This window comes from Falco peregrinus, chromosome 3, assembly GCF_023634155.1.
Source record: "Falco peregrinus isolate bFalPer1 chromosome 3, bFalPer1.pri, whole genome shotgun sequence".
Lineage (NCBI taxonomy): Eukaryota > Metazoa > Chordata > Aves > Falconiformes > Falconidae > Falco > Falco peregrinus.
In genome coordinates this window covers 121,029,818-121,049,951 of record NC_073723.1, presented here as the reverse complement: position 1 = coordinate 121,049,951, position 20,134 = coordinate 121,029,818, and the positions used below count along the sequence as shown (strand labels likewise).

Below are 20,134 nucleotides of genomic sequence, written 5' to 3'. Positions count from 1 at the left end.
GGATGGATGCTCTGGACTTGTCTCCTGAGGGCTGGGAAAGCTGAGTTAGGCAGAGCGGGGAAGGTAGTGCCTGTCAGGGTAAGTCACCAAACCTCTGTGCAGATGCTGTCACTGAGAGGTAAAGCAGCGCTTGCTCCCTGGAGCTTAATCCTCTGACCTCAGACCTGTATCACTCCAGCCGGAGGAGTAATTCTTAGTGTTTACATGGGTCAGCAGCTAGACAAGGACTTGACTTAGATTTTCCCAGCGGGTCACACAGCTATTTGCTAATCAGCAGTAGCATAAACACTGCCAGGATCCTTATGGGTCACTTGCTAGGGACAGGCTAAACAAACCATCACCAGATGAAAAGCAGCATGGGTGAGTGGATGAGATTTGAAACAACTATACTGGAGTCCCGAGTCTGTGCCTGGAGGGGTTTCAGGACTTGTGCGATGGAGAGGTAGTTAGCTGGGAGGCTTGGAGCTCAGCCTCCGTCCCCGCACAGATGGGAGTGCACATGGGATGGACCCCGTGCCAGCACGTGAGTTTGAGCCCGCTGGGGAGCTGGGGGGGGGGGGGGGGGGGGACGACAGGGGGGCGAGCCTACCTTCCCTCCGGCTCATTGTGTCTTGCAGTGGGCTGTGGAGGTGTGCGACAGCTTCATTCCAACAGCTGATCTGGTTTCCCCCCGCGGTGTGTATCTGTTTACCTGGAGATATGAGCCCTCCCTAGAAGCCCCAGCTCCGCTGCCCCCGCAGCGGGCAGCAGCTGCAGCCGTACAAACCCCACACAAGCAGCTCAGAGGGGGCCTGACCTCAGGTAATGCTCCTGGTTCTCCATCTACTGCTTCCGTCCATGCCCTCCTCAGCTACGGCGCAGCTAGCTGCTGGGTTGATCTGGCATGGAGCCACCACGTTGTGCAGAAAGCGTGACAGCTGTGGGGACGGGGTGACCCGACTGACCCATCCACTCTCCTGGTGATGGGCAGGACGGAGGGTGCAGCCTGGGGCTGGGGGAGTGCAAGGCTTCTTGCTAAAGGAGCTGGAAAGGTGAGACACCAGCAAAGTTTGTGTTGTCCATTCCAGCATAACATGAGCAAGACTTTTATGAAATCAAAGTTTAAAACCGTTATTTGCACTTACTAATCAGCAGGATGAGGGGCTCTGGCTCCGTTAGCAATGTTGCCTCACTCAGTCAGCAGCTGCTCCGCTTGGAGGCAGGCACGCATGCCTGTATTTCTTCCTGTGGGATTCCTGGGGAGAAGTACTCACGGACCAAAATGAGGAGGCTTGGCCCCAAACTGTCCACAGCAAGAGCTGTGTAACAGTGTAATTAGGATCTGTGTTCTCCATGCAGCTAGCATGCAAGTTTCCAAGGAGATTTAGGAATACTGAAATCTCCATGGCACAATAAAAATAATTTTTTGCAGTACAGACTAGAGCAACAGCATCTATATTTTAGACCAGGATTTATTTTTAATAATCCAGCTGCCAAAAGCAGTGGCATGATTCTTCCTCAATTTTTGAAGACACTTTGCCATCAAATTAAGTCCAGCTTTTTTCAAAACAAAAATGCTCACCAAGCTGTGGTGATTACAGCTCATAGCCAGAGATGGAAGCTGATGGCAACCGGAGCCATGGCCCTCTCCAGCTCACGGGGAGCTGGAGTCAACCAGCTCATCTGTGTTGGTTGGTACCGGGGGATTCACGACCAGCACAGGCCAGTGGGGCTGGTGGGGTGCTGCAGGGCTCCTTGCTGGAAACATCAAGGCCAGACAGGCCAGTGCTGGAGGGATCGGCAACCAGCTCTTTAGGCTTCTGTCTCATCCCTGCTCCCTCTCCCGCCACGCCAGGGCAGGAGCCCAGAGGAGGGAAGGGTGGAGAGAAGGTGGCAAAGGATTTCTTGCAATAGGGAGGTAGAAGGGAAGAGGGATGCTCCCTGCAGGGTGACTCACTGGGTATTGCTGGAAGAGAGACCTGTGGGTCCTGCCTGGAGCAAAGAGGGGAGAGGGCATCAGCGCGAGGCCCCAGGGAGCCAGCCTTTCCCAGGGGCACCCTGCCTGACCAGGAGGGAACCAGACTTGGGGCAGGACAGGGCAGCAAAGCTCTGGCACTCTCCTCCCCCAGAGGCTGAGTCCTGTGGGCTGTCCTGCAGGCTCTCTGTGGGCAGGAGCAGGGCAGCAGGGCAGTGAGCGAGAAACCTGCCTTCCCATCACCAATCCCTGCTGCCAGCCCAGAAAGGAGGAAATTCAGGATTCAAAAGTCCAGAGAGAGAGGGAGTAAAGATGAAAACCCCAGTGAAGAAAGGGCTCTCTGGTGAAGGGTAAGTCCTGCCTTTCCTCTCTTGCCTCTCCCTTTTTTTGGAAGGGGTAAGATGCTGTTGCCATTAGCCCCGGGGCAATGTGCAGTGTGGCAGAAAGTGAAAAGCAGAACCATGCGTGAAATTGTCCTGGAGGGGAGGGGTGGCGGAGATGGCATTGCACTATGATGCCACCTGCCATCACTTCAGGGTGACAGAGATGACAAGAGGACATGTGCTCCTGCCCAAACAGCAGTCAGCCTGACTGTGGGGTGAGCGGACATGGCTGGGTCCAAAGGGCTCCTGCCTTGCCCCCCGCAAGCTTTGACAGCAGCACCTGTACTGTGTTTCTTACCAGTGGCTGACACAACCAAGCTGGCTGGGAAGAAAACCAGCTTCTGACTCCCAAAGCAAGCACCTTTGATCTGGAAAAGTCAAAGGGATGCTGCCAGCTTCCCAGGATGTCATTTGCATGAGGATGCTGTGATGGTACCCGGCAAACCGGTAAAGGACTGAGCCTCTTGCAGGAATTAACCCCCATTACTCCCCAGGTTAGGTGCCACAGGGGCTGACCTGATAAAGCAGGAGGTAATGACGGCACTGCCCAAACATAGCATGGGAGATGCTGAAGGGCTGACGTGTCTCTGCAGGAATAGCTGTCACACAGGAGGACCTTTCTGGTGCCACAAGGTGACCCACTTTACCAGCATCTGCTGAAATGAGAGGAAAGGATGCGGGGGGGTGCACGCAAGCACGTGTGTGTGTGAGAGGGGCACAGAGAGGAGGCAGACGACTGGGATTCAGTCTCCACAGTGATTTATCTGGGTGGTATCAGCATTCGCTTCCTTTTCCCCCCATGAAAGCAGGATTGTGCTGCACTTGCCCAAGGGGTTGTCACCTTCTGGGTCATATAACTTCCTAAATGGGACTGCTTGGAGCTGCCTGTCTGTCATGAACCTGTCCCTCACCAAAACAGATCTGGGAGCTGCTGCCACCCTAATCGTTTAATATGATGCTATTATCGATGTAGGAACCAACGGATTTTATCAAACCTGTGTGCAGTGACTGACCAGCTCTGCACTGTGATCCGGAGGAGCCAAAAAGGACTTCATGGTGGTCACCCATGTAATAATCCCTGTAAGAAAGAATTTCCTCTCTTCTTCCTGCAGCAAGCTGCTTCATACCTTGGTACCCAAGGATCTGGGGTTTATGTTTGTATATTACTGTTCAGGATATGTTAGTCATATCTTGATTTTATCTTTTTCTTTCTGCAGAAGTGCTGGGACTGCTGGTGATGGGTGGAGGAGGATCTTTTGGCTCTCTCTTCCATGCTGACCACTTTCTGGCCTGGTTTTGCTGCATTTCTTGTCACGTTACTTTACTCTGTAGCTCAGTGGTTTACAAATGAGAGCAAACGCAGAAGCAAAATGCCCCAAAAGTTCAGGCTTTTGGAGCTGATCCCTAAGAACTTTCCCAGAATATTTGTGCTATGAAAGAAATACAGATCAGTGAAAAGCTTGTAAGTGAAAGACTGTGGCTTCACACAGCCCTGTAAGCTCTGGACACCGGTGGCGGTGAGGTGGGGAAAGCAGTCCCAGTTACATGCAGCATTAGTTACACCTGGAAGCGGCTGCAGCGTGGGGTTTTAACACCGTATCTGTTTTGCCTTCCAGTCCATTTGCCAGCGCAGGGCTGAGGAAGGGGTGGTGGTGTTCTGCCATGAGGTTGGGGGTGAAAAGCCCTTTACATCAAGAAAGTATCAAAGGGCAGAGAGCACTGAGCTCCCTGCACAAAGCAGTGAGCTGGCTGTCCCAGCCCTGCAGTGCAGCCCACTCTCTCCCTGTCTGCCAGGACTCTGCGATCTGGAGTGAAGGCAGACCTCAGGTTTCCAGGCTGAATCTACAAGGGCAACATTGACCTAATTAGTCTCTGAAACAAATGGGAGAGAAAGACTTGGCACCGTATGTTACAGTAAGAAATCCTCTCCCTCTCCTTTCGCTCTCCTGGCCCCGGGGATTCATCCCGGGCAGGTGCTTCTTTGATTGCAGCAGGTTTTGAATCCTCTTCCCTCTCCTTGAGGGGATGCCACATGCTGTCTTCTGACCTCGTTAGCTTCTCCTCCTGTTCCACTTCCCTGTTCTGCACTCCCAGCCCCACCGATGTGCTAATTACTACAAAGCAATCTGCAGGAACGCGTTCCTCCGAGCGGGGTGAGGGGAGCAGGGAGAGGAGGGAGAGATGCTGTCAGAGCATCGTGGGGGATGGAGCAAATCAGGTGAGCAGGGAGCCTGGTTAAGCAATGCTGACGTTTGAGCTCACACCAGACTCTTTCCCTGACCAGGTCGGTGCCAAGTGTGGCACATGGGTGTGCAAGAGGTGAGCTGGTCTCCCATGGTGGGTCTGCAGAGCAGGCTGTGCTGCCTGCCCGCAGGGCCGGCTACCATGGGATCCCCACATCACCACAGTAGCTTGCGTGGTCATGGGACCTGGTGTGCCTCAGCTGCATCCAGGGCACTGGTGTGCTGTGCAGAAATAACACGAATCTCCAAGGGTGATCGTTGCCAGTTAACCATCCCCACTCAGCTCCGGGCTCCTCTTGCACTGGTCCGTGCAGGCAGGTCTGCACGCCTGCCCACGGACAGGCCTCGTGAGAGGTCCCATTGCCCTGGACAGGGTGGACACTGCCGGCTCTGTAGGAGAGCTGTGGAGCCACGGCCAGTGCGTTGCTGCTCCCACCGTCGGGCTGTGATGGAAAGGCAAGGGGTTTGCTCCGAGGCTGCATCCCTCGCAATTGCAGGTAATGGACTTTCAGCCTGCAGCCGACCTGTGCTCAAACAGGCAGAGCTCTCGGAGCACGGGCAGAGGTCCACACAGGGCTCCTCTCCTCCAGCACTGGTTGAAAATGAGGAAGCTGGAGGGGTCTGAAGTTTGGGTTAAATTTGTCTGGCTGAAATGACAAGATTTTCCTCTTCTTCCTTAATCAGTGAGAGACAATTGAAAATAGAGAAGGGAAAAACAATAATTAATGAAAGAGCCAGATCCTGAACCCTTTGCCTTGCTGTAAGTCTGAAGACAGCCCATTAAGGCTGCTGGGATTTTATTTTGATTGAGCTGCTGTGAGTGAAATTAATGTTAGTTTCACTAAACTAAAAGCAAGACAAAGGAGAGAAAAGCCAGTCCCTCTAACTTTAGCTGATTGCGAAATCAGGGAGAGGGACAGTAGGGTGACTCTCAGGAGGGACATTTTCCTTGTGAAGCCTGTTTGGGAGCGAGGGAAGCGATAAGGTGCCACCTCACCCAAGTGCAAGACCATACTGCCGTTGACGAAGATGCCCTTGGGGTCTGGCCATCCTGCACATTCACACAACTTGCATGGTCTCAGCCGACACTCCCCTTCTCCCTGCTTTCAGATCAGGATCCGGGTTATAAGCAAGGCATGAAGTGCGTGAAGAGACCCAAAGAGCTCAGCTGAGGGCTCACGTTTTCCTGGTGCTCCCTGGGTTTTAATACTCATGTTGTGTTTTGAGTGCACAAGCTCTTGGATTAATCCATCCTCCCCTGCAGGTCCCCTCTGAATGCATCTGATGGCGCATGTTGATGCGCAGACTCCTCAGACATGGGGGTCTCTGTCTGGTTTTGGGATGGACCCACCTTTTGGTGGCGTTTGAAGAAAGTGCCCTTTCTCTCTCCTAGTACTCAGTATCTTTGTCTTTCAAAGCTTGCCATTGTGATCTCTCTTCCCTGTTGCTTCTATTTTAATTACGTGGTTAATGGGCCCCCTGCCAGCCTCTACCTTTCTTAGACCTTTCTCCATATCACACGTTATGTGAAAAGCAAAGGTTGCTCTATCTGCTGGCACGTACAGAGCAGCTGGGGAGGTGCACGGAGACCCACAGCCAGCGGTGCTGGTGCTGGTGCTGAGCAGAGCTGATCCAGGAAGCACAAGCCCCAGCTCTGGGACATCCCTGCAGCCTGACCCATCCCCCTGAAGAACAGCCAGGTAGAAACAACTTCTGGAGGGCTCAGTGGGTGCAAAATGCACTTAAGTGGAAGGTGTAAAAATGTCTCACTTTCTCGTGATGTTTGAGGAGGAGGTGCTGCTGCAACACGGGTATTTTTGGCGTGGTGTGGACTTCATCTTCTTTCCTACCAGCTCGTAATAACTCAGTTTTGAAGTCCACGCTGTTCTGTTCCTTTGTGGGTCTTACAGTTGCCCTGGCAGAGGAAGGGCAGTATGAGAGCTGCCCAAAGGGGTTTTGTGCTCTCCACTCTAAGGTAGTGGTTCAGGGTGGGATTGCACCGCCAGCGATCATCACCAGTCCATCCCGCAGCAGGGACAGCACCTGTCTCTCTCCTTACAGGCTCTGGAAAGGACCCAAACACTAAACTACGTCATCACTAGTTAGGTGGGACAAATGCCACCTACACCTTAGCTTTTCTCCTACCAAAATATTTACCTAACAGGCAGCTCTGGAGTTCTTTGACAGATATTTTGGTATTTGGATGCACGTGAATGGGAGATGAGTCAGCTCTTCCTCCCCAGCCTGTTTGCAAAGGGCACATCCATAGCGTGATGGAATTGTGTGTTGACAAGTTGACGATAAACCCCCCAGGCCTCTGCAAGATGTGATGCTTCTAAATGCTTCTACAGCTCAGCCACACGCCAGAGCGAGGGCAGGAGGCTCGTGAGTAGGTACCTGACCGAGCGAACTATCAAGTCTGAGTGGCAGATACCTTCAGGGGGACATTTGCACACTCTGCGAGAGAAAGGTCCACGTGGACATGCTCTGTTAAATTTCTTTAATAAGAGTTCACATGGTGCTGTGTGTTGGATTTGTGACCAAAACAGTGTTGGTAACAGCCGAGCGCCTGCCTGCTGGTGGGGAGCGGTGAATGAACGCCCGGCTTTGCCTTGCACGTGCAGCTTTAGCTTTACCTGTTAAGCTGTCTGCATCGAAACCCATGAGTTTTCACATCTTTACCCTTTTGATGCTCTGCCCCATCGCACTGCAGGGTAAGCGAGTGGCTGGGGGCGCTCAGCTGCCTACGGGGACACGACAAAGTGGATTTTCTGCTCCCTCGAAGGGGCGCTGGATGTACTGACTCACAGTGCAGTGACTACAGGATGCTGACAACGTCCTCCAATTCCTAGGTGCACACAACTTCATTTAAGCACATCTATTTTTCTTGTCTTCCCTTGTAGGTTTTTCTTTTCAAATATCCACTTGACCTTCCTTTTCTCTTCCTACCATCCTGTTTCAAGGCACGAATAAGTACCTTCGGGAGTAAGGCGCTCCCAAACTGGAGCCTGTCCCTGCCTTTTTGTCATTTGTCCCAGACCTGTGTGCAGAACGGAGAATGCTTACTTGCAAGACAGTGATGGAAGGGCATAAGGTCTGCTGAAAAATTTAGGATGTGAGCTACGACATTATTTGCAACTGGTGAAGCTCTGTCTCGTAATTCCTGGAAAATGGGAGCAAATGTTAGCTTTAGATCGCACAATGCATAGACACTGCAAAACACAAAGTTACAATTTATTTTGAATGTTTTGCAGTGTCATTTTTTCACCTGGTCTTCTTAATTTACCAAGCTTTTCAGACTTCCAGAATTTAGTTTTACAGATTTACATTTTTACAGATTTGCATTTAATTTTACAGATTTAATTTTTCAAATTTTAACACGTGGGAATGTCCACAGAAGATAGCTTTTCCTAGACTTTGATGTTGAAAGGCTCTTAAATTGGTTTCTCATTATTTTGGCATTGCTTTGTATTCACTGATGCTTGCCCTGTCATTGTTGTGCTTTTTTAAAGGATAACAGAGGTGAGGATTGTGGAGTTTGGTTTTCAGGGAGCAATGTAGTTTTTCTTGTGCATGTTCCACTTCAAACTCCTGGTCTTCCCATTTCTTTTCACACAGGAAGCTTCTCATGTCCATTCTTATCTCTGTGAGCAGTGGCAATGACACTCCCTTGTCAGGGATGCAGACCTGCTCAGTGATGGTTCCAGAACACTGAGATACACAGCAGCCATGAACCCATCTGTACTGTGGAGGTCTATGAATTAGCTGAAAAATAAAGGTGGTGTGAAATGTGACAAAACTCACAATAAGGTGCATTTAAAGGAATACATCAAAGCCTGTCATAATTTAATTGTATTTTAGTCCAGTGGCAATATATAGTTGAGGGAAAACCATGTGCTGCATTAGGGATTTTTTTTCCTTGCCGCAATACCTTGTAGGGAGAAGCAGTAGCGCTTGCCCTCCTTGTGACTGTCACTTCTTTCCAAGGGATACTGAAAGGTACTTTGATTTTTTTTAGCAAATATTTTACTTCTGACACATTCCTGACCCAAAAGAGAAAATATCACCTCTAAAGAGCTAAGACTTATTTGCAAGCACTGGCTGTTTCAGGCACGGAGCAAATGCCAGGGCTGCCCTGGCAAGGGGAGTTGCTTGTCCAGCCATCCTTTGCAGGGTCACAGAGACATCAAGGTACGCCTGGCCTGTAGTTGCTCCTTTCTGCCTCTGCTTGGCACCAGGGTTTATCCAAGAAAACACTCAACTTTATTTCCACAGCACTTCTGTGACTGGCAGAGTTTCTCTGCTGCACGACACCTGCAAAAACTTCTGTTGAATCAGCAATATGCTGCTGACAAAACTGATCCCATCCCTTGATGGTCTTTGTAGGTATCAAAGGATGCTTTAACAGACAAAACCCTCTCTCATGGGCCCAGATGCAATGAAAGAAGTGGCAGAACTCTGTTCCCCAAGAGGAGGTTGTGCTCAATAGCTCATCATGGTCAGTGACTCATTAAACACTTCCAGCTCTTTCAGAGGATCCTGGTCCTCCCTCACTTATCCCCAGTCTCCCTGGTGGGATTTCTCCAACCTTCGCTGACATTCCTCCTCCTCCTTTCTACAGGTGCAATTTAAAGACACTGCCTTTGCCACAGCCCTTTGCAGCTAGCCGTGGCTGCTCCCCAGCTTTTCGTTCCAAGGCACCTGAGTCACCTTTGAAGGTGCAAGGCAAGCACCAGGCCCCCATGTAGCTTTGGAAATGCTCCTCCCAAAGTTTGTACAGATTGCAACATGCACTGTCCTGCTGTAGAAGGCCTGAATTCCACCCATCAGATGAACAGAAACAGCTTTGGGATGTGAACATCAGGAGGAGGAGGAGGAAGTGTCTAGATAGGGCAAAGGATCTTAGAGTACTGGGGAAAAGCAGTGCAGAAACTGGTGGGGTTCAAGCCTGCCATCCTTGATGGGTAGCCCCATCTCTTGTCCCTGTGGCTTTCATCTAGCAGGCTGTAAGTTTTCTGTAGAACCTACTACAGGCTGCACATATCCATCGGGATGCCTGGGTTGCATGAGGACATTGATCCATGGGGGGGGCAGTCATTGCTGGTTGGCAGCAGCACTCAGAAACACCGTGTGCTCTGTCAGCGAGAACCCATCACAGGAGGACATGGGGCTGGAGCAGTCAGTGACACCTCTGATAAAAATCTTCCACACGAAATAATGCATCGAGCTGACAGGAAAAATCCACACCTTCTCTGCCAGGTGGGTGAGGCTCGACATGAACTGACGGCCTTTTCTCCCTCCAAAGCACACGGCGGTTGCTGTGCCCTTTCGCGCCCGTCATGGGCTCTGCCCCCGCATCCTGATGGGCTGCCCCTGAGGCTGAGCTCCATCGGCACTGGGTCAGTGTCTGTCCTCCCCGAGAGCCAGCACCGGGCTCAAATGCTGCAGCTGGGAGGTTAATCAGCAACTGCAGAGGGAGTGCTAAGGAAAAAACACACGTCCTTTTCAATTATGTTTGCTCAAATCCACTGCAATGAGCGGAGGGCCGTAACACTCAATTATTCCCAGCAATCAAATTAAATTTATGCTCGTCATTAAAGAGTCACTGTTTGCCCACGGCTGCCTCATTGGGAGCTCTGATCACCACTGTGTTATCATTGGGGGGTGGTGAATGAATTCTTGTGCATGCTTTATCCTCAGCCGATCTTTGGGGACGTCATTTGCTTGCTTTTTAAAGCTGTTCTCATCATAGGATTTGGAAAATAACCCCCAGTCTGATGTATTGTAAAAGCAACTTAGTGCATAATGTGATTTGCAGTCTAGAGGAGAAAAATCAAAGCACTCCAGCCCGTTTCCTCCTTTTAAAGCCAAAACTAGTAACTTCAAGGCTGAGCAGACTGCAGGCTGAGATGGCACCTCGCCGACCCCCAGGAGCTTGGAGGCAGTTCTTTGTGTGATGCTGCACGTGCTGCCAGGGCTGCGAAGTCAACACCTCCTGGGTCCTGAGCTGGGTGAAATGTTGAGCTGAAACCTTGAGAAAGAAAACACAGGCTCAGTGACACAAATTGTGGATTTCTCTTATTTTTGCCAAGTTCATGTTCATATTTTAAAAATTATAACCCAAATGACCCAAGGAGGTGATATCATGCAGTAGCATTCTACCTCTGCCCCTTGTCTGTCTTCATACAGTAACAGGCTAACATCGATCACATTATGTAAAGAAATTGAGGTCCAAAACATGAAATTCTTGTATATTTCATGAAAGTTAGTATCTGAAAGAGCACCCCACAGTACTCCTCCAGCACAGGTTACAGATCAAAGAGACATTCATTAACACTTTAAATTACTGCAACAGTTAATTGTCCATTTCCTTCTGTTGTCCAGTGCAATTCACCCAGAAGTTATAGCAAGTACTTCAAAATTTGCAAAATGCCTATTATTCATGCAAAACACCAATTGAACCACCAGCCAACAGACTGTAGGACAAAAGAGTTAGAGATGGTAACTCAGCACCTGAGAGGAGCTTGTGCAGAACATCTTCCCTGGCTGCAGGAGGAGGCGAGTTCTGCTCCATGTCACCATTGCCTGGGTGGCACCACGCCGCGAAGGAGCAGCTGATACCCTTGGGCTGCTGTTCAGGGGGACATGGGCAAGCTGGTGGGATTAGCCACATGAAGTTCAGTAAGAAATATGAACTCCTGGAGCTGAGTGACGTCTTGCATGGGTTCAGGCTGGGGGCTGAGTGACTGGGGAGCAGCTCTGCAGAGGAGGGTCTGGGGATTGTGGCCAACAAGCTGAACATGGGAAGCCGTGTGCCTGGGCTGTGTTGAAGCCAACCAGAGACTGGGCTGTATGAACAAAAGTGTAGCCAGCGAGGCAAGGGAAGATTATTCTCCTCTCCAGCACTTGTGAGACCATATCTGGAGTATTGTGACCATGTCAGGCTCCTCCAGTGTAAGAATGATACTGATGAAAAGTGTGGGAGCCACCAAAATGAAAGAACAGCAGGCAACAGGCCCAGACCGCAGCGGGGGAAACCCCATGTAGGCGTAAGGGGAGAATAATTCTTCTCCGCAAGGGTGGCTGAGCCAAGCGGTGGTGGAGTGTCCATCCTTGGAGGTTTTCAAAACTTGACTAGACAAGACCTTGAGCAACCTGCTCCAGCTTTGACGCCAGCCTTGCTTGGAGCAGAAGGTTGGACTAGATAACTTCCAAAGGCCTCTGTCAACCTTTTATGGTTGGTTTTACATTCAACCCATGATTCTCTCAAGCATGAGATTTGGCCACAAATCCATCTTGTTGGGCGCCCAGTCTCCCAGGACATTTAATGTAGCGCTGTAAATGGGTGCATTTGACAGCGGATGGTGGCTTCATCTGGGACCCACCCCCTGCAACCTTCTGATGCTGTTGCTCATGGTGTCCTCGGACAGCAGCCTCCATCCCCTGGGAGGATCTGGGCTCTGGCTGATCCTGTCTCCCAGGGATCGTGTGTCCCTGTGGCACCATGGACAGTTTTGAATCAGGAATGCTGAATCATTCCATGACCAAAACCACCTCCAGCCAGGGCAGAGGCAGCTACTTGCACTGCCTATGCAGCACCCAGGACATTGCAGTGGCAGCTGAGGGACCAGTCCACGCTTGCACCATTTTATTGATTATTATTAGCAAATGCTCATCATTAACCACCATGAACATAACTGCACATGGCAAAGTCTTGCTCTCTGTTGAAGCCAGTGGGACAAAGAGAATGACGTGTCTAACTCCTGCATTTCCTCGGTGATACAGGAATTAAGTAGCTTTAACAATTTCCTTACATGAGACCCTAAGCTTTCTGCGGCTATCACTGTGGTGACGCTGTGTTTTCAGCAGAGAGAAAGCCCAGACTGACCGTGCAACTGCAGGGCTTGGGGGGTGGCGTGTCTGGGTGATAAATGGAGTTGAACAGGAGGATTTATGCATTTATGCATTAATGTTATTGCTACTGCTTGGCTGCAAAAGATTATCTTCTTGTGTCTGGACTAGTCTAATGCTGGCCTGATCCTGTTAACCAGCTACCACAGATGTTTAGACAAACACACCCATAATCTCAAAATGAAAAATTAAAGAAATCTAAATAGGTTTTCAAAGATGACTTGAGCATAACTGAAGACAGGCACAGGAAACCAGGCTAGTGCCTTCTGTTTGGATTTCTTCTTAATGTCTTTTTGGTTTCTGTTCATACAAAGTGGTTATGTTCACACAGACAGGTCGTGTGCCACTTTTTAATATATGTTAGGTCACCTGGTGTGCAGAAAAAGAAATCTTTAGCACATTAAAATTAGAGCTCAACTTCTGACTCACCTGGGAGGCAGGACCACTATTTGATCCAGAGCCCTGGCCCACCACATCTGGCGAAATGGCAGGATGGGGGTCAGGCCCTGGGCGAGAGCAGGGGCTGATGGCAGGGTGGGGGCTGGGTGCGGGGCCCTCGCTACTGCACCTTTACTCACGCTCGGAAAAGGTCTGAACTGCCCCGAATCTTTCTGAACTCTGCTAACCTCTGACATTTTTCCACCTGCCTTCTCCCTTTATCACTGGAGGCGCCCAGCCGCCCCATGGCTGATGGAGCATGGAGCAGAGCACGTTTTTAGCACAAGAGCCAAGAATCTGCTAGTTTTGTGAGGAACTTTTGTTCTTCAAATATTCTTGAACTTCTACAGCCCGGTGACCCACTTAGGGCTGAGGGACAGGCAGCGGGTGTCTGCCTGGGCCCTTGCACCATCTCCTGCAACGTTCTGGGGACGCCGGCTGCATGTGTCTGGGACAGGTGCCGGCTTCGCTGGGTAGGCAGCTGGCTGGGCGCCCGAGACCAGAGCGTGGTGGTGAATGGAGTGGGCAAATATATTTGCATAAATATGCAGATGAGAATATTTGCACGAGTAATTAGGACATGTTTGTTTTTCACAAGGGTTTATTTGGAAGGAAGTGTTTTTCTACCAAATATTCATGAATAAAAGAGGCCACGAATGCAAACAAAATGTTTCACGGGGATTTTTCTGCAGGATTTCTCTGTAATATTTCTGCTCACCTCTGGTTGGTATGTATCCAGCCATCTGCAGAACCTGATGAGATCTGACAAGGTCTTTCCAAGTACGCAGGATCGTCTGGCACACTGATGGAGGCATTACTATAGGTTCCCTAAACCACTGAGCTTCAGCCAGTAATTAACAATAATAAGAAATAATAAAATTAATTATAATAAAATAATCCTTGCTCGGCGTGAGACCCTGAGTCTGGGCTGACACCTGTTCTTTATCCCCAAGATGCCGTTCCCAGTTAATGCTGCCTGAGCCCACCAAACTGAATCCAAAGGACACGCTATTGTGTTTCTTATGAACCCCAGGGACTTGCTGCAAAAATGCTGCTTAAGTCTTGTCTTCCACTTAAGAGCATGCCTTGACTACAATGCTTCTTGACGTGCTTCTCCCACTTCAGGAGCGCAACCCGGTCTCCATGGCACGGCACTGGCTCCAGGGTGGCCACAGCACTGCGCGCTCCCACCCACGCACTGGAGGTCTTGTGTGCAGCGTCAGGGCATCATTGGGGCTCTGCTGTGCTGATTCCAGCCTCTTCCAGATGAAAGAGGTCATTTTCACACTCGTTTTCTTCTTCCTTCAAGGCAATAAGGAGAAGCATGAAAGGATCTTTGCCTTCTACCACCATGGGTTTTTAACTCGTGCAGGTTGGCTTTCCAAAGCAGATCAAAGGCAAACAGTGACCAGGTATCCGTGGGAGCTGGGCTCCACAGTCCTCTGCGGTCTTTCAAGAACCCAAAGTAAAGCCAGAACTGCCACATATTAGTGCCGTAGGTTTGACCCTTTAAGCCTGCACGAGACCAGCATTGACTCCCCCTGGCTTCTCCCCCAGGAGCCGCAATTCCACTGGAGCTGCTCAGTATCGGCACTGCCATGGCGCCTTACTCCAACAATCACAAGGAGCAATTAGTGATGACACGAGGATCTCCAGCATGCAGAGAAGATCCAGCATGGGTCCTGCAGCTGGAAGGTGTGAAGAAGGAACAGGAGAGCCCGACCTGAGGATGAACTGAGGACTAATGTAGCGCACAGGTATCCCGGCACTGCCCTGCACCAAGCAAAGTGGTTTGGATGAGGACTGGGGAAGGGGCTTTTGCTTCGGTGGCTGAAGGAGAGATCGGAGCTGGGTCCTGTGGGACCACAGTTTTCTGGCAGCAGTTGGCGGAGAGCTCAAATGGGAGAGACCACCACAACGGTAGCTTCCCAAGAAGGGGAATATCAGCTATTTTTGACTCTGACGATCTCAATGGAAGTCTTACCAGGCACTGGCTTCGAATGGAAAGTGTCCAATTAAGGTTTTCTAGAGTGATCCAAGGCCCAGGAAAGCTGTCTTACAGTGGTGTTACAACTGCTCAACCAAATAATTTTAATAAAGAAATGAGAAATATACATCTCATAACAAATGTAGGTGGATAAATGGCAAATTGATTTCTGCTGATTCATTAATCTAGTGGTAAAATACGTAACAGGATCCAATGAATGGGAGCTGCAGCAAGGCAAATTCAACCCAGAAATATCTGTTAAAGCAACTAACCACTGGCAAATTTATCATGTCTGAGCTCAGTCTCACGACGTGGCTCTCAAATCTGTTTTGACATCTCTTTCCCAGATATCTCATTGGATACAAAGGGAACAGAGGTTTCCCACAGGAGCTGTTTGAGTTCACTGCTCCTGCTATACAGGTGCTCAGATGGGCCAGGAAAAGCTTTGCTGGTGCAGGTAAAAGCATCCCTGTGGCCATCTAATTCACAGAGTTTGGACTTCATAATGCAGGGCTATTTCTAGGGCAAAATAGGACACTCTGGGAAAAGCAAGTTAATGCTAACATCGATGTTTCTATGCCAAGGTGCAGAATATTTTGCTGGTGCAGAAATATTCCTAAAGCACCGCAGCCTTGGCATACCAGAGAAGCTCCCAGTATGGCTGTGGTCTCTCTGTTCCTTCCCAGCACCCCCTGGCCCTGGCATTCATGGGTCAGTGGATACTACAGCCCCCCCATCCCCCGGCTGTGCCACCTCCACACACGGCCGCTCTCCTGAGTCACCCGGAGCAGCTCACCCTGGTAGAAATCACAGACGATCAACTGCAATGGCAACCTCAAATGAAAGAAACCTCAGCTAGCATGCCATGCCTGATGGCCAGGGGAGATGGAGGCAGCCTGGCGTGACCTGCGCCTGCTGTCGCCCCCGCTGCCCCTTCCCAAGGAGCTTGGCTGGTGCACCAAATAATCCTCCTAAGAGGCAAAGTCCTCGTGCTGTTCCTGCAGCCCAAGGTCATGGATTAATGGGAGTTCCTACAGTTTGCTTGCTGTGGTGCCTGTTTCCAAAGTACACCTCGCCTGCACAACGGGAAGGTGGGGGTTTGGGGCCATTACTGGTTTTGGGAATCGCCAGTGTTCTCTGCTGATGCCATCAGCATCTGACAGCTCCTGCAAAAGCAGCTCCAGGAGAATGATCTGAGCTCAGGCAGGGTGATCTGGAGATCTGTGCCCTACTTAGCTGGCGTATATATTTGTCAGTAAGTGGGACACTCAATAACCTGAGATCTGACAGTTTTCAGATCCTGTATGGAGAGATGTCAATCACTCTGGCTTACATTAAACATCTTCCCAGGCATCTGGGCCATATTATAATATCCCATCAGTGCCAAATTACAAACGTGAACCACACATGCTAATCTCTTGATCCTGTCTTATTTCCCTCTTGGACAGTCCCTGAAGGGAGGAACAAAATGTCTTTTGTGAGCATAAGAAAATGATAAGCCATCGAGGGAGGCTGGAGTGAGCAGTCATCATCCTGTCTCTCCCAAGCCAACTATGGATTTTTGCAATGGATTTGAGAGTGTGTTTATGGTCATTTTCACTCTCTGACCCAGTAATAATTGTAATGGAGACATCCAGTAACTGGTAAGTGGAATTACTATAGAAAAAGTCCTTTGACGTTTTGTGTGCTTCTCAGTTTGCACTATGACATAGCCCCACCTCCCCAGGTGAAGTGGGACAGAGCTGAACCTCTGGGGAACCACTGGGTAGCTCAGATCAACTAACAGGTGAATTTTACATCTTAGAGTAGCTTATGGTTTCGTGCAGGTGAAGGACACTTTCCCGACAGCCCTGGGGATGGGATTCTTTGCATGCAAAACTTGCTGGCGCAGCTCACCCTATTTGCCTGGGCAGCTCTCCTCTGCAGCCAGCAGCTCAGCTCCGTGCAGAAGTAGGATCCTACCTGGAGGTACCCACAGCTCCATCTCTTCTAGGCACGGGCACAGTTACCTGAGCCAGGAAGGCAACAGGAAGCTTCTTGTACATCTTACGGACACGGAGATGGAAGAGCTTTGCAGCACTTTCTGAGAGGTGTTCAGCTCCCGGAGGCTTGGGGAAACCCAACCATCTCTTTGGGAAACTCCTCCAAGGAGCTGCTGCTGTCTCCTGGAGCACCAGAAGTTGCACACTGTGGACCACAGGACCTTCTCAGTCTAGGTGGGACCCAACAGGAGAGCTGGGCAGGCCCTTCTCGAGCAGAATTTTAGAAAATCAGCAAATGTTTGAGCACTGCTACTTCTCCCTTGCCACAATGACCTTCAGGTGACCTTGCTTCCCAGTGTGAGAGTAGCAGCAGAAGTGGTTTCAGTCCACTGCAACTGGAATGGACTGGGCAGTTTGCCAAGTGAATATCTGCTGGGTTAATCACTGTGCAAATCTAATCAGGAACTGGAATGTGCCAGGCTCATTACTGAAATTAAATTCACCTCCAATTAAAGAGAGAGCTACAAGCTTCCATCGTGTAGAGGTGCCCCCAGGCTGCCCCTCCCAAAAACAACATAAAATCCAGTCCTGCTGAACTGCAGGTTTGCTGAACACTGGAGGGATTTCCAGGTGTGAGGAAGTGAATTTCTGCTTGTGCTTTCCCCCAAGGCTGTGTAAGGACTTTGCTGACGCCCTTAATAAGTCACCTTGCAAGTCACAAGTAACTTCAATGGTAGGATTTCCAAGGAGCACTTGCCAAGAGAAATGTGGGGGCACAGTTACTGGAACATCTCCCGCGGCAGGTTTTTTGTGGACACCTTTACAAATTCTCACCTTCACATGCTGAATCTTTCCTTGGGACCTACGTGCCTTGTGTCTATATTTCAGAGACCGAATTAAAAAATTAACTTTGCAATGAGAACAGCTAGGCTGCAAAGCCAAGCAGGTAAAAATGCAGAGATGCTGGCTTACAAGGTGCTCAAGATTCATTCACCCCTTTGGCTTCTATGATCAGACTTGCACTGCCTAATCGCATCATCACCACCCTCGACAACATCTCTTCCTCCATCTGTGCCCCACCTGAGCATGATCTGATTTCAGGGAAGAACTTTTAACATCTTAGGTCAAAATATGTGTCTGTAACTGAGATCTAACTCTAGAGACCTGGCAAAACTGCAAATGTAATTCCTGGCCTCCTCCTCCTCTAATATTCGAAGAAGAAACAATCCACAAAGATTTGGGATTGGCTTTCACTTGGAGATGACCAACACAGATGGAAACCTTGGAGGCTTTCAGTACACGTCCTTGTCCCTCTCACACCTTTCACTGCCTACTCTAAAATCACAATATTCCCACAAATCCAGCTGGGGTCTGAGCTCTTCCTGCCTCACGGCCAGGAGCCAGGACCGGGTAACACTGAGGAAGGGGCCATGCTGGGATGGCTGCGCATCCCTGAGCAGCCCCGGGCTGGGATGGCTGAGCGTCCCTGAGCAGCCCTGGGCTGTCGCCCTAGGACAAATCGTCTGCCCTGGGGGCTGCAGCAGGATCCCCCACTGTGTGCACTTGGGTCTGTGCCTCACACGGTGACAATACCTCCTCAATGCAAGCGATGGACCAAGTGGTCTGTTCAGTGAATGTTCAGCAGCTGAGGAGCGGAGGACCCGGCACGGGGCACGGCCAGCCTGGCAAAAGCTCTGCCGCGTGCTGTGATCCCGGCTGGATGGTGGGAGCTGGAGCTGAAGCAGAACAGAGCACTTGCTCCAAAATAATACCCCAGCAGAGGCTTTGAGTAACCCATTTACAACAAAAGCAAAGGAAATTTCCATGTGAAGGCTTGCGTTCAACAGGGCAAGAGGTGCCACTGCAGCACGGTGGCAGCACAGCTGGGATGGGGGGTTCTGCCTGCGCTGCTGTACATCCCCTGCTTCAGACTGGGGACCCCAGGGCTCTCAGGAGGGTGCTCTGCCCTCCTCCATCCTCTGTTCCTCCCACTTGCACAAAAAGCAATTAAAAATGATTTAGGCTTCTGGTGCCCCCTCTGCTAGGTGAGTGCCCAGTGGGGGAGTGGGGGGCACGGCTGCCCAGCGCACCCCGCCATCCTTGGGCACCACGTCCTCCAGAGACAGCTGTCCTGGCTCCAGACCCCTGTGCTAAAGCAAGCGGGAAAGTTGTTCAAGCTGACATCTCCCACATTTTGACTGAGCTGAGGGGATTGAGGAGAGAATTACCTCTCTGTTTGTTTTATAAATAATAGTTATAAATTTGTCTCCAAAGAGAAAAAAGGCCTTTTATAAATTATCAAAATGAAACATTTCTATTTTGTCTGAATTTTATATGCATTTATGGGACCATCAGGTCTATCTATAGGAGTTCTTTAGAATTAAAATGATAGGGTTTTTTGCTGCCAGAGACTGATGAACCACCAAATTCAACGTGGGTCTGCCCCAAGCCGTAGCCTGACTTAACCAGATGGGGAGTTTATAGCCCTGCCAAGGTCAGGGTCAGTAAATCAGTTGCTGTTCTGTGTTCTCAAAGTGCTGGGCAAGAACCCGATTTATTTTTTTTTTTTCGCTTGGATTAGTGAGACATTGAGAAACAATGTTTTATTTGTTTTAAGTATATAGGAAATTAAATCTGTATATTAAAGAAAATATTGAATTTGCCAGCAAAAGGATTTCATATGTTGCCATTTCAAACTGGGGTATTGAAGCATTGATTTTAGAAATACAGACACAAAATATTGTCCATTTTGAGGATTTTTGTTATATAAACAACTTGGTAAATACTACACATCTGCAGTGGGAGTGGTTCAGCCTGAAGGCACGTTTTCTCCGTGCCCAAAGCATCATCCTCCTGGATGCCTGGGCGCTCCGGATCCCTGCCAAAGGCGCAGGTGCTGAGCAGAGCTCAATGCCGGCAGGAGAAGACTTTATCTTTCAGCAAATCCTGTTTCGCTGCCTCACAGGCTCGTGGGCCCCAGGGTGGTTGTGTCCAAACGGCCTGCCTAGTGCTCAGGCGCTGGGTGGGTATGCAGGGGGTCTGTCCTTGCCATGGTGTGGAGGGGCAGGGACAGGGCTCCTGCCTGACCTGCTCCCCTACAGGAAGTGGGGGAAGCCAGAGGGGTTGTTGTGCCATCTTGCTGCAGGTCTTTCTAGACCACTGTCATTGCTTTGGCATTGTCATCTCCATCTGATCTAGCAAGGTATGTCGTGCCTGTGATTTACATGTGCCTGGTG

General features: G+C 50.0%; 1 long non-coding RNA gene across 1 annotated transcript; it reads left to right on the top strand.

The window, feature by feature from the left end:
* Positions 1 to 214: 214 nt before the first annotated feature.
* LOC114011547 (uncharacterized) lies at positions 215 to 8,405 on the top strand. Its single transcript, XR_008746623.1, has 2 exons — positions 215 to 523; positions 618 to 8,405. It is a non-coding gene; the product is annotated as an uncharacterized LOC114011547 (long non-coding RNA).
* The last annotated feature ends 11,729 nt before the right edge of the window (positions 8,406 to 20,134 follow it).